This window comes from Eumetopias jubatus, unplaced genomic scaffold (assembly GCF_037043125.1).
Source record: "Eumetopias jubatus isolate StellerSeaLion01/CBP00866 unplaced genomic scaffold, mEumJub1_p1.0 scaffold_2, whole genome shotgun sequence".
NCBI classification, from domain to species: domain Eukaryota; kingdom Metazoa; phylum Chordata; class Mammalia; order Carnivora; family Otariidae; genus Eumetopias; species Eumetopias jubatus.
This window is the reverse complement of record NW_028274808.1, coordinates 123145525-123161603: the sequence shown is the minus strand read 5'-3', so window position 1 is coordinate 123161603 and position 16079 is coordinate 123145525.

Sequence of the window (16079 nt, the reverse complement as noted above, 5' to 3'; positions counted from 1 at the left end):
TATTACTATGTGTATGAAAATACCTGCCTTGATTACCATTTTAACCACAACTGTACCAGGAGCTAGGATTTAAGTCTGGTGCCTGGAACTTATTGGGAGAAGTAAGCTTATCAAGGGCTATGGATACATACCCAGAGACAGGGAATTAGGCTGGCAAGGTCATTGGTTCAAAGTATTGCACCTATGGATGGATCATCAAATTCTCCAGCCAGAGGAGCTAAATTACAGTTATGAAAATAAGGTCAAATTTAGGGGCAAGATGCATTAAAGCTTGATGGAAGATGTATAGTAGCAACTGAGGTAGAAACAAAATATAAGTTCTGAGACTAAGACAACATTAGTTCCTAGTGGCTCTTTTCCAAAAGAGGTTTGCAGCAAATTACAGTATTTTTTTTATTTGGAGCAGCTTGAAGGCACTATAGTCAGATGCATTGATGAGGGAGCCCTTGCAAGTATGAATATAACAGAAACTGTTAAAGGAAGATAATGATCCTTTCATTACTGACTTAGTTGATTCCTCTGTGATCTTAGGAGATTCCAAGTCCTTTGGGCCTCAAGACCTTCTTTATACAAATCTTCTTCCTCCAGAGTCCTGCACCTTCTAGATTTAGAGTAGGAGTCTTAAAAAGTAACAAGTTAGATATAAGTATACCTTACATAAACACAGTATGCAATAGTAAGATGAATTTTGGAGCTACTTCTCATAGCCAATCATTCAAGGTCTGAAGCTCCTTGCTGGGAAGCTATATTTTTCAAATACTTAAATGTTTCCAAATGGCACATCTAAAGAGTATAGAACAATGCAGAATGTGGATAATCATTAAGTGAATTTTGGATTTATATTTAGATGGGGTGGATGGCTAATGTGTGTTAATCATGTTTAAGATTATGACTATAGTGGAACTTCATCAAACCATAATTAAAATAATGATTTGGCTTGATTTTCAATATTAGTGATTTTTTTATAAAAAAAAAACAGAAAGAGCATTTCCTTGTAAAACCAGAAATTTTATTTCAGCACAGTTATTGTTTGCCAATGTCCATTCTAAATGAGAGTTGTTAAAAAAGTTGTCACTTGCTGATGAGAATTGAAGACATTACTGCATATAAAAAATAGAATAAATTAATATCTCCTTCAGATATGGAATCTCAGTTTAATCTATAATTAGAAAACATCATACAACCTAAAATACATAGGTAGGTATAACACAAACATATATTTATATCATTTGGTTTGAAAAATTACCATACTGTATCAGAAGTATACATTTTCTAGAACCCAGAAATAACCAGAGGTTGGCATTATATCTGGTTCAAAATATATATCCAGTTGTTCATACGTTCTGTTAACATGAGCCTAGATCTAAAAACTTAGTTTCATTTGTTCTATTAAAATAGATTTCCATATTCTGAAGATGGAATTTGTTTTAATGAGAGGCAAAGAATCAGAAGGATAATGAAAATAATATTTAAATACAAGGTTAAGATTCTGAAAGCATAATTAAGTGAGCCCATCCTCATTATTTTCAGCCCTATATGGTCAATTAGTCCTGACCCAAGAAAAAGGAAACTAGTGTTCTAATTGTATACCAATACTGTCTAGTAAGTTTTGTCACATAATTTTCTGTAATGCATTTACAAGAATTTATATCCAACTTTGAACTAAATACATTGAAGCAGTTGTTTGTTTTATTTGAGCTTCCAAGTTCTTTTTTAAACTTTATGTATGTTTTTCATATAACATTATTTGAACACATAAACATTTTGCCTTTCTTAAACTAATTCTATTTTACTTTACTTTGATTTTAAATATGTATACTTAGGGGCACCTGGGGGGCTCAGTCAGTTGAATGTCTGGCTCTTGGTTTCAGCACATATCGAGATCTAATGGGTCATAAGATCAAGCCCTGAGTCAGGCTTTGCACTCAGTGGGGAGTCTGCTTGAGGGTTCTCTCTCTCTGTCCCTCCCCATGCTCTCTCTCTCACTCTCTCTCTCAAATGAATAAATATTTTAAAAAATATGCATATTTAACATATTCATACAAAATGAAGGGGAAATGTTTTAATTTCTCTAGAATTTGAGGACTATTTAGGTACTAGCAAAGTGAAGACAATAATCATGCAATTACCATATAACCACAGGTACATAGATAAAAATTATTAAGCAATCATAGTTTAAAATGTATCATATGTTAATCTGTGATTAAATGGGTAGTCATTCCATTTCTCTAATTAAGAACGTAGTTACTCATATGTAATGCAATTGTAAATACCTAAAAATGACTTGGTTACATCAATTCACAAAAGATAAACTAAATATATTGTATTTTAAGATATAAGATACATGTATTATATCTTAATTGTTATGTCTTAAATGTCATAACAGTCAACTTTTGCTATACATAAAGTATGCAAGGGTATGTCTGTATATTTAGATTATATTTAAAAAAAGAAATTATAATTCAGTTCATTATCTATTTTGCAAATGGAGAATAGGGTAAAACAAGGTCAATCGACTGGTAGAAAACAAATTCTGTAGAGTTTAAGCCAAATAGAAAGAATGCGCACCATAATCAAGTTTAGGCAATATTGTTGCTAACACATTTTAGAATATGTGTTTAATTTTATTTATAAGAATAAAATGTATTCCCGAACTATACAAATATCACTTCATAAGCGCTTGAATGTAGGTTTCAGGAAAGACTTCTTTTAGATTCCCAGATTCACTTTTCAGTACCTGAGAAAAATCAGATGTATAGCAGTCACTAAAATGATGGCTAACATTTACAAACAGCTTTTATGTGACAGTCCCTTTATGTTATTTTCACATGCATCGATTCATTTAATTCTCAATTAAACTTTGAGTTTGGTGCTATTATATCCCTTTTTTTTTATATCCTCATTTTAATATAGTGAAACTAAGCTACAGAAAAGTCACATGCTCCAAGATGGAGTGCAGCAGATATGAGATTTACAGCCAGAACTCTGACCAGAGTCCCTTCTCTAACCATTGTGTGACATTGCCCTGAGGGAAAACTAACAGACTCCAGGTGGCTGGTAGGGTGCATCTACAAGATCGAACTGCAAAATCTTACAAAAAGCATGATAGAAAAAAGCAGGCCAACCTCATTATCAAGCCAGAGCCAGATCGGCTTCTTTATGCAGCTTAATGACCATTCACTCTCTTAAAGGCAAGCCTATCCCATACTTATACATTACCAGGCTAACACCTGATTAATAGTGAGAGTTAGGTCACTAACTGTCAAAAGACACAAAATGCATTCACAATTACATTTACAAGAAATGCTTAACATAGCAAAATTCGCACAGAATTATGGCTATAATTTATTGAGCATTTATTTTATGCCAAGTACTGCCTTTTACTTTTAATTTATCCATAATATCCCTATGATGTAGGAATTATTATTCCTAATATTATTTCTTACTTCCTACTAAGTAAATAGAGGTTCAGAGATGTTTAAATACTTGTTCAATTTCCAAAGTAAAAGAAAAATGATTTAAGTATGATTTTCTGCAGTTCTTATTTCTACAGTAAATGGCATCCTAAAAATACTTCATTGATACCTGATAATTTCCATGTTTATGCTTTATTATAACATGTATATAAATGCCCATTTTACCTTCTAGATTCACAATATAACTACTCAGTTATGTAGTTCACTCCAAATTATTTCAGTTATCTATGACTCAAAACCTTGTGTGTAGCTATTACCAGAGAATCTATATTATCTATGTGTCACTAACCTATAAAAGAGACAACTGAAAAGTTAACTCTCAGAAAGTTTTTTTTTTCTCCTGTATGAAACCAAGAAACTAGAGATTAGAAATTATAACATACGAATACTTGATTTTTTTCATGTGGATAATCTGTGGCATGAGAAAGGGGCCCTAATTCATATACAGCTCAAATAGTCATAGTGTACTTATTAGTATTACATTAGTATTTACTGATATTTTACTCCAATTTCATTGCTTCCCTTTGGTGTTCAATGGTAGGATTGATTATACTTTGTCTCTTCTTTGAAACTCCACGATGTTTTATGTGGATTTATAAGCATGTATTATATAATATACAGTTAAAACAGTAACAGAAACCCTTAACTTCAGTGCCCACATGTTCTAAATTCAAAACTATACTTAACATTTTAAGAATTCTGTAGCAGTGATATTACTTTTCAGAAATGTCAGTGAATCACCCCTGAAAGACCTCCCCTTTCTCTTCCTAAAACTATAATAAAATACCAGTGTGTGATGTTTGGTGAACTGAGTTAAATGATGAGCCATATCCGTTACAATAAAAAACACTTCCAGAAATAAATGATTTTTCGACTTGTTACACTAATGGAGAAAAGCATATGCCTCCTTGATCATACATCTTTACTGAAGTGCATCTTAAGGTCTCTTTGCCATTGGCATCAACCAGCTAAAACATTAAACTCATTTGGCTCCTTTAGTGGAGAGATCCAGTCTGACCTAAGTCAATGAAGGTAAAAAGTGCATATGATTTAGGGGCTCTAATGCAACAGTTAATAGCTCTGCTGGAGTAGCACGTTTTATGTCCCCAGTGCATGCTTCCTGTTTCATTCACTTTAATTATCCAACATTTTAGGTATGGTTCTTTCCATCCAACTTCCCTGTTGTTTTAGAGTTAATTACTGTTCATAATCATAGTACTGGATCATTGAGGAAGAAGAAACCATTCTCTGATGTCATGTACTTTCCTGGCTCATAGCAGGATTATTCCCTTAAGGTTATTTCTAGTACTTTGTCCATTTTGGTTACAGTTGTCTCCAGAGACATGATTTCTATCACTTTCCCTGAAAGATCATTTGACCCCTTATTAATTTAATGGGTTTTATGATTTTTTTCTTTTATACACAAAACATACATTCCATTTTCTTAATTTCACTTAATTTTCACTAGATAAGAGAACTCATAATGGCTTAAGTAATTTATCTCCACTTTCCAACCACATTCTCTCCATAAGATAGTGATATAAAATGATCATAGTGTAATTTTACCTTAACCACATATTATTAAATTTATTTTTCACCTATTTTATTGTGAAAAATGGAACTATATCTTAAGATATTTAATGTTCTAAAGTACCAATTAGTTAAGTAAGCCTTGAAAGGAAAATAAATGAAATGTTTTCTTGGGGAATTATAGTCTTCTAAAATTTCATTTTAAAAAATAAAGTTGGTAATACATCCACTTGGTATAAAATTCAGAAGGTAGCAGAAATTATACAATCAAAACAAAAAGCTCTCTCCCACTTTTTCCCCAAGTCATCTTTGTTGCAGCCAGTTTCTCCAAGAGTCTTACAAAAATATTCTTTCTTACTTATTCTCTACGCAAGCAAAATAAAATCACATATAAATACAATAAATTACTATATGTAGTGAGAAGTTACAAAACACAAATGGTAGAAAAAGTTCATTTGCAGCTTCATTATTTCACTTAATATATCATACTGATCTTTCCATACTATTACTAATAGGGCTGCCTCATTCTTTTTGTTGACTAGTACCAAACTTGTAACAATAGAGGTGGCAAGTAGTGGTCAGATTCTAAACCAATTTGAAAGAACTAACAGGATTTTCTAGGTGCTAAGGATGACCCGCACGTTTTTTGGTGTGAAAAACTGAAAGGATAGAGTTTCCTTAACATAGATGGAGAAGATTTTAAATAGACCAAGATTTCTGGGAGATGATTAGGAACTTAGGTTTTAACATTATCACTTTCAGATATGTAGTAGACATCATAAATATACAAACTGATATACTTAAGGAAATTTACATCTAATTCTACTTAGGAGTTTTTCATCCATAACAATATAATTTTCATCAAGTTATATCAAATATGAGTTCTAAATCTATGAAAAGGTTCATATGAATTTTTGGTTATTTTAAACAGTTTCAACCAGAAATCTGGCTTATTAGTTCTGTATAATTAGCATCCTGAATATTTAGAGAATTATTAGATTTTTATATAATAATCTATATAATAGATTATTATATAATAGAGATTATATAATAATTATATAATAATAATAATAATATCTAATAATTAAATAGGATTTCTTTAAAGTTAGCTCTTTGAGTTTTTGTACTGGAGATTGATATGTACATAGGAAAAAGCTTCTGTAAAAAATGAGGAAAATCTGCAAATCTGTAAATGTTCAAGAAGGCTACCATGATGTACAATTCCAGAAACATCATTCCCATTCTGTTCTCTATAAATAATGCCTCCTAGAGTAGAACTGGAGTATTTTTTTTTTATATTTCTTCATGAGTATTCAAAAGCAGATCAGATGTAAATGCTGATAAACAATGATTTTGTTAATTAAAGTAACCTATTGATTAGCATATGCCTGCCCAAACTCACTCTTGCCTATGTTCAGCTGGTTTTATTCACTTCTTCATTCTTTCTTGCCTTAGTACTCCTGATTAATACTGCTGCTTCAAACACGTCAAGGACGTCTCTGACTATTGGCATCCTCTTGCTGGGGATTTCTCCCCTCAGACCAGCACTCGACTCAGCCAAGGAAGACGTTAGGGAGAGGCATCTAAAGATGGAACTCAAACTAAATCAACAGCCATTGATTACTTTGTTCAGTCTGGCTCATCAATACAATGCTATTTAGGGGAAATTTTGAACTTTCTCCAATTTGCAAAGTGAAAATGTCAACATTTTCATTGTAAATTTATTTTGAATAAGAAATTCTACATGTGGGATTTATGGGCTATTAGAAATTTCAATTGGGTTGGAAGGATGAGAGGGTGAATATGTTAAAACAAAACTTTCTTGAAGCCCTATCAACGTATATCTAGCAGGCAGTTAGCCAGCATAAAAGTGAACAAGGAGGAAGGGGAGGAGGAGGAAACAAGAGTAAGAAAAAGGAGAAGAAGAAGAAAAAAAAAGAAATGCTGGGGGCACCTGGGTGGCTCAGTTGGTTAAGTGTCCAACTCCTGATTTTGGCTCAGGTCATGATCTCGGAGTCCTGAGATTTATCCTCGAATCGGGCTCAGTGGGGAGTCTGTTTGAGATTCTCTCCCTCTCCCTCTACCTCTCCTCGTGCTCACATGCATGTGCACACTCTCTCTCTCTCTCTCTCTCAAATAAATAAATAAACCTTTAAAAGAAAAGAAAGAAATGCTGGAGATTATATCTCTTCTGCTTATAGAATGTACATTTTCTGTTTCCACCAGCTTTAGAGATGGAAATTGGGTATTAATGCTGATTTTTTTTCTTATAAACACATTAGTCCATTTTTATTGACTAAAGTATTAAGTTAGAAATATAAGTAAATAAATAAAAAGTAATAAAGTGTTAAGTTAGGCCATGTCTTCATGCTTTATTTCCCAAATCACCTTCAAGAACAAAGTCTACACTAAGGTCAGTTCTTAGGGTTTTTTTTAGTAGACCCATAAACAGTAATTCCAAAAAAGTAACAGTGACACATATATTTTTAAAATTATTGAGTGTGTTCCAAATTCAGTGATTCTTAGACATAAAATAAAAATAAATTTGAATTACTTCCTTTCTGTTTTTATTTTCTTGTTGTTTATCATTTTCAACATAATGCCATAACTAATGGAAACTCTACATAAAGTTATAAATTCTATTTAGAGAAACATTTCTAATTTTAAAAGTATATTGAATAATTTGCTCACTAGGATATATTTTGGATAAAACTATGTATGTCACAGTTTTCTAGCCTTCAGTCCGACAGAGGAGTTCTATCTGACTGCTCCATGATTAACCATTACATTATTCAGCCACATAGCAAGATACCCAAAAAAAGTAAAAAGTGAATGTAAGTAACTAGGTAAATGCAAAAGAACAGAGCTCTTTTGTTCTGTTTATGAATACTAAAGCATAATTCACAACTTAAGAGTACAGTCTTGTGCTGATTAAGGACAGTTAGCAGAGTAAAATGTGTTTCAGCCTTATAACTCCAAGTATGCCCTTCTGGTAAAGAACACAAAATCCAAAAGCACCTCCATTAAGCTTGAAGCACATTTTCTTCTCTAGACCCTAATATTGATGAATCACAGTCTTTAGCTGCTGTCATCATTTTAGGCTAGAACCACAGGTAAATCTTCTTCACATAGTGGACCTTGGACTCAAATATGTCTTTTGAGACTCTGGGATTCATTCAAAACTTCAACTCTTTATGGAGCTCTAGTTTACCACCATCTTTGGCACTCAGTTTGGTTAGAGGCCCAGCCAGTGTCTCTCCTCAACACCTTGGCCATATTGTCCTCTTTGTCATTACCTTCTTCATGTTTAAATCTTGTCCATTAAACTCTGTATTTCCTGATGCTAAGGTCTATGACCAGCACAATGGAAGGCACATCCTAGGAACTCAATACATGAGTTGAATGAATGGTGTTTGGCCTGGGCACATGTACAGTCTTGTTGGTTAACCTCCCAGGATTACTTCTGAGTCTCGTATATTTCTTTATTTCTTCACTTGGGCTACTGGGAATTTTTTTCTTTTTCCTTTTCTTTTTTTTTCTTTTTTGCTTTCTTCCCTCCTTCCTGTCAACTGCTTTTGTAAAAGAAAGGATAAGGAGAAAGAAATAGTGCAATGGAAAAAGAAAATAGGAGAAAGAAGGTAAATTGCAAAAATAAAGTAAGATAAAGTGAAAATTTACATTGAAAGAAAAATCAATATATCCTTAATAGCTAGAATTAATAATGTTGTATATAAATAGTTGGAAAAGTAAACAGGCAATGTAAACTTCTGAATGGGGTGGGGAGAATAAATGCAGTAGATGTATCTTTTCAAGAGTACTTTCACCAATATGGAATAGAAGAAAGGGTATAAGCTTTAGAGGCAGTCAAATCTGGGCTTGAAATCTGTCTCCCATCCTACCCAAATTTATCACCCTGGAGAAATCACAGCTTCTCCTGTCTTTATTTGCAAAATGGAAATAATGATGTGTACCCTGTAGGGTAAAATTCTTATTAGGATTAAAAGAGATAAAGCTGGGAAAGTGCCTGGTACACAGAAGTATTTCTGTGTACAGAAATGTACATGTACAACATGGGTATTTTCCCTTCATTTCCTTTACCACAAATCCTCTTCATTAAAAAATAGAGTGTATCGGGCGCCTGGGTGGCTCAGTCGTTGGCTGCCTTTGGCTCAGGTCATGATCCCGGGATCTTGGGATCAAGCCCCGCATTGGGCTCCCTGCTGGGCAGGGAACCTGGTTCTCCCTCTCCCACTCCCTCTGCTTGTGTTCCCTCTGTCACTGTCTCTCTCTGTCAAATAAATAAATAAAATATTTTTAAAAAATAGTGTGTATCAATGAGCAGGTGACTGGAATTCTCTGCCTCAGTTTGGAGTTAGTGAGACCCTGAATGCTCACAGATATGCTGACTATACAGAGTGGAAGCAAATCTCCAGGAATGGTTAGTTCAACTGAGATAAATTATCGATATTTGATCAAAGGTGGTCACGTATGATGCAACTGATTATGCTTTTTTTTATTAGGTTGAGCTTTAAATCCTGTAAGTTTGCCATTTTCTTTTTAACTGGCTCATGTATCTCCTGTCTCAAGGAACTTTAAAGCTTAAAAGAGTTTTTTCTGTACTGCAAAATAACTATGAAAACAAAGACTTTGTTAAAAAATCACTTTCTTAGGACCATTATTACATCAAAATACTGATTGTGTAACATAATGCTGAGGAAAGTATTGGAAGAAAAGAGAAACAAATCTATAATTGCATTCATTAATCTCATTTTCAACATTTCAAAATGAATTGTGAAAAATTGTTAGGTGTCCAAACTTCATAAATGCTTTTATCTCCCTAAAGATCATTTAAATTCCACTCAAATATGACTATTTTTCCTTCTTTACAAAATCTGTAATATTTATAAATCCTCATTCTTCTTTTGGGTGCACAGAGGACATTAGATGAAGAAGAGAAATTAATCTGTTCTATGACTAATGATGATTATATAATTACGATCTGCCACCGCAGACATTTACCAGGTGCTTCCTGTGTACATGGCACTGAGCTTCTAAAGATACATGTCAAGGGAGGGAAACCAGCACACAGCCTCTGTCCAAAGAGTCCATGGGGAATTGGCTGCTATTTGTCCTAGACCAAGGTGTCTGGATTATGCCTGTTCCAACATTAGAAGCTTCCGAACACAGAACTGTTTAATAAGCTCAGTGATCTCTAAGAAACATTTGCCAGAAAGAAAACCTGAGGATCATGATTTCAAAGTGACTCAAACAGAGCTTTTTACTACAAAGTGTCTTTTCAATTAGAATGCTGGAAAATCAGACAGTGCTAAGATGTAAGGTAACAAGGGCGGGCAAGTTAGGGCTGCCTACCGCTCGATGGGACTCTTCCTTTCACGTTTAATTCAGCTCCTTGAAGAAACCTGGGGTGAAGCAGATACCAATTCTTTGCATTTTCTCCCTTGTTTCGGTTCTGAGTGCTTTTATATAGTCTGTTATTCCTTCAAGTCTACAGTGAAGCAGCTATTAGTTTTTAAAAGCTTTTGTTTCCAAGAGGTAGCCTTTTACCTCCCACAACAAGAAAATAAAATGACTAAATACTACAAGCTCAGGCCTGTTTCTAATCATGGGGAGATTAAATGAGGGGATCATTTGACAGTCTCTGTATGTTGGAAACATCAACTAATGACCTTTATTACTAACGACCTAGGCCCTTAGGCGATGAACCCAGACAACACTGATTAAGAGAGAAGCCTGCTGGTTTTTACAGCTATATAAAATAGAAGGAGTCTTTGTGCTAATAGAGAAGGGGTAGGGCAGAGAAAGAAATGTAAAAATGAATGAGCTATAAAAAAAAGAAGGGCTTTTTCCCTTTCTTTGTGCTATGTGTTAGAAAATTAATTAGCAGCTCAGAAATAATTTTGAGTTAATGTGTGGGACTAAGTCTCTGAAAAGGACAAATCTAAAAAAAAAAGTTATCCACCAAATTCTATGAACTTGGCCTGCACAGGCTCCAGAAAATGTGTCATTGTCTAAAGGCAGCTACATCAAGCACCTGAGACTTAGCAGAGTCCCGGCCAATTTCCCACCTGACTTCAGTAGTGGGTTTAGCCATTAATATAGTCATAGTCCTCAGGGGTCTCTCCTGTTAAGTGCTCTTTCTGTTCTCCTGAAGTGGCACCAGGGGACTGTTCTACTGCTCCTCTTGGCGGGGTGTTTTTTACTCAGGCACCGCCCACTGGTTGAAACACTTCCTTGAGATTATTGTCCAAACTTTGTTCAACCATCATTAGTCCATTTGTCCCTGTCCTGGACTTTACTGAATGCAGCTGGTTCATGTCCCTTTTTCATTCTAAAAAGACTTTAATACTGAAATCCATATTGACCTCAACTATTCATTGATTTTCAACTATGAAGATGTCCAAACACAGAGAAACTCTTTGCAGTTGCATTAGAAAACTCTTTATTAAGAATAATCTGAAGTACAAAGATTGTGAAAAAGCATAAAAGCAGGTTGAATACAATTAAAATCACCTGCAACCCAAACACCCTTCAGAAATAACCACTTTTAATAGTTGGTTATATTTCTAAAGAATCTTTCTTTCTAAAAAAAACAAAATGAGTTCACAGAGTGTATAGAATTCGTATACTACTCTTTGTACTTAACAGTATACTGTGAGAATTTCCCCATGATATTAGAAACTCGATTTTTATTGGCAGTCCAGTGCTGTGCATGCAGAATGTAGAACTCCGGTAGATATTCCACGTGAAAATAATCAGATCAAACAACTAGTTATTTCAAAACCAATCAGCACATGATTAATTGCTAATTGCTAAATTCTGCCTCCTGGATAATATATGAATGCAAATTGATAAATTGCCGCTTCTAAGCTCCTGAATAAAATTATTAATTTAATTAACTTATCACTTATTAAAATGCTTCCATATGAATAATAAGATATAGCTTTAGATTATTGTTAGGGAAAAAATAATTACCTTTAGGTGACCATTTTATTGAGTGTATTTTATTTGAAAATCTTGAGGGTTTAAAATGGCAAAAATGATTTTTCTCCTCCTTTGTAAAGACATAGTTGAATTCAAAAATCATATCTTTGCATCTATCTCATTAATTAATTCATTCAACAAATGTTACTACCAGCATACCTAATATGCTAGATATTGCCAATACTACAGAAAACTAGGTAGAAAACAGTTTGGAACTCATGGAGCTTACATTCTAATAAGGGGAGAAGGTAAAATAAAGAAATTAGAGAAGCAAGATTTACATGCTGGACAGCTCCGTGAGATCCTGGAGACTTCCCCAGGCAGAGTCTTCCTTGGGGAAACCAAACAATGACAGTGTGAACAGATGTAGGGAAAGCAGTCAGAAGAAAAAGCATATGCCAGGTCTGTGAGGTAAGAAAGCTCCTGGTTCCTGTGGGGAACAGAAAGGAAGTCTGGGGACATTTGAGTGAGGTAAGAAGGTTATTGTCATGATGATGGCGAATAGACAGAGCCAGAGTAACGCAGTGACTTATAGGTCATGGTAAGTATTGAGTTGGGGGCTAAGGATACCACATGATTCATATTCTTCTTGGTTCTATAGAAAAGTGGGCATTTTCATTTCTCAGGAGGGAAACAAAGTATGAAGACTCTTAACCCTTTTACCTAAGAGAAGTAGAGTATGTGTGACTCAGCTCCTTCTGCATCCTCATTTTAGCTTAAGGACACTTAGGATGGGTATAATTCTTTCCATACCCTGTTCTCCATAAAGAAAGCCAAAGCCTAGGTCTACGTTCTAAAGACAGATCTGTAAATCAGTGATTTGGTGATTCTGGATATTCTTGTCTTCTCTGCAAACCCAAACATGCCCTTTAGTGGATGATCCAGAGTCTAGATGGGTAATGACTACAGATCTGTTTCTGTCATATTACCCACAAACTATAATAACAAACATTTATTGAGACTGCTCTACTACTTAAACATCTGACCTCATTTAATCCTTGTGACAATCTTAAGAGATGATCATGAATATTTTCCCTATTTTATGTATAGGGAAATTAAGACACAAAGAAGTTAAGTAATAATTGAATATCAAGTACACAGCTAGAAAGTAGAAGAGCTAGAATTTGAACCCAAGTTTTCTGGCTCCTAAGTTTATCATTGATGCTTCTTCTAGTCTGCTATTTATTAGGAATAGTTTGTAATAAAAAAAATGTGAATATAAGTATTGTGGGAGATAGACTTCAAAGTGACTTCATATTATCTCTGCATTCACACCCTTGTGTAATCCCTTCACCCTGAGTATGAAAGGAATCTATTATTTGCTTATAAATAAGAGGATAAGGCAGAAGGCTAAGATGTCACTTTTAAGATTCTAATTTCTATTTTGTGAGGAGATACTCTTTATTGACTCTTTCCCTTGCTGGTTTTGATGAAGTAAGCTAGCCATTAGAAAGGCCCACATGGCAAGACACTGAAAATGGCCTCTGGCCAACCATCAGCCAGGGGCTGAGGGCCCCAACCTGATAGTCCAAAAAGGAACAGAATCCTGTCAAGAGCCATTTGAGTTTGAAAGTGGATCCTTTTCTATTTGACTTTCAGATGAATCCCTTGCCCTGGTCAACACCTTGATTTCAGCCTTTTGAGAGAGTGTCCACTGTGTCTAGATTTCTGAAACTCAGAAACTATGAGACAATAAATATGTGATTTCTTAGCCACTAAGTTTATGGCAACTTGCTATACAGTGATAGATAACTAACAGAAATAGAAATAGGATATATATTGGTTACAGTGCCACTATAGTAGTGACCTATTGGCACCAGTAAGCTTTTCCCTAGTTAATCTCCTATCTCTGGTTCAAGTTGTGATACTCCTACAAGCTGGGTGTTTTCCCTGGAGCTATGTCCTTTCTAGAACTGTGACTTGTTCTTCCTCACAGGAGACGTTAACAAGGTTAAGCTACCTTTCTGAAATCATTGGGACCCACAATGGTGTGATACCATGTCTTGATTAAATACAATCCCCTTGAATGGCTTTGTCATCTCCTGTTCCTCACTGGGCCACCTCCCCTAGGACTGTCTTCCAGAGCAATTACTTCTTTCCATTGATGCACTCACTCCACAGCACACACTCATGAAAAGTGGAAATACATTACAATTGTTCTGATTGCATTGTTCTGTTTAGGAAGGAAAAAAAAAATAACAAAGAAAATTAGTCAATCTAGTAGTCAAGTAACAATGGCCAATAGAAAGTTTTCCTTGTATCAGAGTCCATGTAGTTTATAAACCAATTTATAGCTGCTTTCCTACCTTTACTGAATGGCTCAATGAATGCTTTTTGAAGAGCAAAATAAGTGAAAGAGTCGATTGGTTTCATTTATGGCAGAGATGTCTGGAAAGGGACAAGCATCGGAAAGGAAAAACACAAGAGAAAATGGTAAGGGAGAGAAAGAGAGAAAGACCAAAAAATAGTATGTTTTGTGGCCCTAACATTAAAGTGACAGCTATACAAACTTGACACTAATTCCATATGCTACTGTTCCCTCCTCCATCCTTTAACAGGTCTGGAGTCAGAACAGCTTTCATAAATGCCATAGCCACCTTTCTGTATACACCACTTTAGAAATTATTCCATTTACTAAATAGATTTCCACTAGTCAATATCATCTGTCTAGGTGCTGAGTTAAGATGAAATTCTGTCAATTTAAAAATACCATAAAGGGCAGTACACTATTGTATGTGTAAAGATAATTGCATCCCCCAAAGATTTCACTACCTTCTCTTATAAGATTTTGTTATTATTGTTGGCTTTGGTTTAATATTAATGGGACATTAGATGAAGAACACAGTCCAGAACATGACACAGGCCAATCCCCCAGCTGAAATAAAGCCTTATATTAAGCTAATAAATCTTTAAAAGAAGTAGAAGTGTGGTAGTTTTGAAATCTTGTTTGCTAACTTACACAAAGTATTTATTAGTTTAGTATACTACAGGTTAAGAGGGAAATGGATTCTAGATGTTGAGGTCTGATCAGATATATAACATCCAAGTGGCAGCTAGAATTTTAATATAGAATACTGAAATTATCCACAGTGGATTACTGAGAAAATATATATAGTCAGTTTGGTATTATATGCACCAAACCTAGCATTTCAAAGCCTTCATCTATTATAAGAATATGAAAAAGTCAACATTCTCAGTATTAAAAAGGTCAAATTCATGTTATCAATTAGATTTCATTATTATACTAGATTAATTTTTTCCCCAGATAGACTGCTCTCTTCTTTTTAATTGTTTGTTTTATCTTTGTGAAATATATCACCATGCACCAGAGACCTGAGTTAAAAATCTAGAATCATTCTAGGGTTTTACTTCATATTTAGCTACTATGTGCATTGGATTTCAAGGTCTTGTTGATTCAGCCTCCTTATAATGTTGTGAAGCTTCTGCTTCCCCACCACTATTGCAGATTCCTTTTATTTATTTATTTTGGTTTCCTCTTTTCTTTTTTTTAATAATTTTTATTGTTATGTTAATCACCATACATTACATCATTAGTTTTTGATGTAGTGTTCCATGATTCATTGTTTGTACATAACACCCAGTGCTCCATTCAATATGTGCCCTCTTTAATACCCATCACCAGGCTAACCCATCTCCCCACCCCATTCCCTTCTAAAACCCTCAGTTTATTTCTCAGAGTCCATAGTCTTTCATGGTTCATCTCCCACTCTGATTTAGCCCCTTTCTTTTTCCCTTCCTACTATCTTTTTTTTTTTTTAACATATAATTATATGGCTTGCCTGTACTTCTGAAATAGTCTCCAAAATTGTCTCTGCTTCTATCTGTGCTACCCTCACACTTGTCCTCCACAATTGAAGCCAACATAATATGCCTAGGATCAACTTCAGTATTGTTAACCCCCTCCTCTAAAACTATGCAGTGTTCTTCAACACTGAAGAACCTTCTTAATGAAGACTTCCCTAATCCTTCTTCATCCAAATGGAATTGACCATTCCTAAACCTTTATCTAGAGTCTACTTTTCCTATGTTTTCATAATCTATAATATTTTT